At 45.7% G+C, this 2,195-nt stretch overlaps 1 protein-coding gene across 1 annotated transcript in view; it reads left to right on the top strand.

The window, feature by feature from the left end:
• The window catches only part of LOC102869973 (monocarboxylate transporter 8-like), a 498,665-nt gene that overhangs the window by 355,445 nt on the left and 141,025 nt on the right, over positions 1-2,195 (top strand). The gene's annotated exons all lie outside the window — the stretch shown is intronic.

Below are 2,195 nucleotides of genomic sequence, written 5' to 3'. Positions count from 1 at the left end.
AAGCCAGAGAGTCGGCATCCAATTCCCAAATCAATAAGACAGTTGGTTTGATTACTATTGGAAAATGCTTGTCATTCCTCTGTAGCATCTGGTCCTCACTGGACCCTCATTATTTCCTTCACCTGCTCCCCCCACCAACCAAACTGTGCAGCTCTGCAACTGCTCCTGGCTCATCCTCAACCTTCTGCCCCCAACCCTCACCTCCTTGTACCCCCAATATGTTTTTCCCAAAAAAAAAATATTTTAAAAAATTTAAAAAAAAACCAAACCACAACAACAAAAACCCCAAACCCGAACATTCTGCACCAAACCACAACCACAACAAGAGCATCCATCTTACTAAGTTCAGCCACTTCACCTTGTCTCCAAAATGGAGACAAAGGCATGGCCTTAAATACAAGGGCCCTCCATGCAGTCTTGTTGACTTTAAACAAGAGGCTTAAATTAAAGAAACAAAATTTAAAAAACAACCAAACATTCCACACTGATTCTAAACCAAAACAATATCACCCATCTTAGAGATGCCATCCACTTCATCAAGTCTCCAAAATTGAGAAAAGGGCCTAAACTTAAATACAAAGTCCCTCCATAAAGTCTTGTTGACTCTAAACAGGAGTCTTAAATTTAAAAAAAGAAAACAAAAAGCCCCATATATTTCACACTGACACACACACACACAAAATTAAAATAGAAGCACCCATCTTATAGAATCCACCTGATATATCCAGTCTCTAAAATTGAGCAAAGAACCTGGAATTAAATACAAGGGCCCTCCATGAGGTCTTACTGACTTTAAACAAAAGGCATATATATATATATATATATATAAACCCACAACCAAACATTCAACACCAATTCACAACCAAAACAAGAGTGCCCATCTTACAGTGTCCAACCCCTTCTCCCAGTCTCCAAAATGAAGACAAGGAATAGGCCTTAAACATAAGGGCCCTCCATGAGATCTCATTGACTCTAAACAAGAGACTTAAACAAATATAAACCCAAACATTTGACACCAATCCACAATCTAATCAAGAGCACAGAACTTACAAGAGACCAGCCTCTTCAAACACTTGCCAAAATGGAGACAAGGGACTGGCCTTAAATACAAGGGCCCTCCATAAGGTCTTGTTGACTCTAATCAAGATGGTTATATTAAAAACAAAAAACCAAAAACAAAACACCCCAAACATTCTGCAGGGACTCACAACCAAAACAAAAGCACCCATGTTACAGTGTCCAGCCACTTCACTCAGTCTCCAAAATGGAGACAGTGGTCTGGCCTTATATACAAAGGTCCTCCATGAGGTCTTGTTGACTCTAAACAAGGGGCATAAACAAAAGAACAACCAAACATTCTGCACCAACTTTCAACCAAAACAACAGCCCCCATCTTACAGAGTCCAGCGGCTTCACCCAGTCTCCAAAACAAGGGCCTGACTTTAAGTACAAGGGCCCTCCATGAGGTCTTGTTGTCTCTAAAGAAGAGTCCTACATAACAAAACAACAAAACATTCTACATCAACCCTTTACCAAAACAACAGCGTGCATCTTACAGAGTCCAGCTGCTTCACCCAGTCTCCCAAATGGAGACCCAGGCCTGCCCTTAAATACAAGGGCCCTCCATGAGGTCTTGTTGACTCTAAACAAGAGACTTAAATTAAAAAAATAAATTAATTAAAAAACCCTAACATTTCACAAAGACCCACAACCAAAACAAGAACATCCATCTTACAGTATCCAGCCACTTCATCCAGTCTCCAAAATGGAGACAAGGGCCTGAACTTAAATACACGGGCCTTCCATGAGATCTTGTTGACTCTAAACAAAAGGCAAAAGGCTTTAATACAAAAAACAATCAAGTGGCGGGGGCCAGAGACCTGGGAGCTTCGGGGGCGCCCAGCAGGGGAAGATCTGCACGGGTCGGCGTGGGGGTTTGGGGCTTGGAGGGGAGCCGGTTAGGCCTCGGGCCAGTGGGCCCCACAGCCGCTGCGCCGGCTCCTCGCCCCGCGGACGTGCCCGCGGCCCCTCGATTCCCCGGGTCCTCGGGTGGGATGGCGGCGCGGCCAGGCCGAGTCCCACGCCAACCCGGAGGCAGCCCCGCTGGGCCACAGGCCTGGACTGCCGGGACAAGCGCACCAGGGCCTAGGAGTGGGGAGTGGGCGCCTCCCCAGGGTGTCTCGCCCGCACCCCCC

The sequence above is a fragment of the Elephantulus edwardii genome, unplaced genomic scaffold (assembly GCF_000299155.1).
Source record: "Elephantulus edwardii isolate Elephantulus edwardi_28Jun2011 unplaced genomic scaffold, EleEdw1.0 scaffold00343, whole genome shotgun sequence".
NCBI classification, from domain to species: domain Eukaryota; kingdom Metazoa; phylum Chordata; class Mammalia; order Macroscelidea; family Macroscelididae; genus Elephantulus; species Elephantulus edwardii.
The sequence above is the reverse complement of the archived record's forward strand: the minus strand, read 5'-3'. Positions and strand labels throughout refer to the sequence as shown.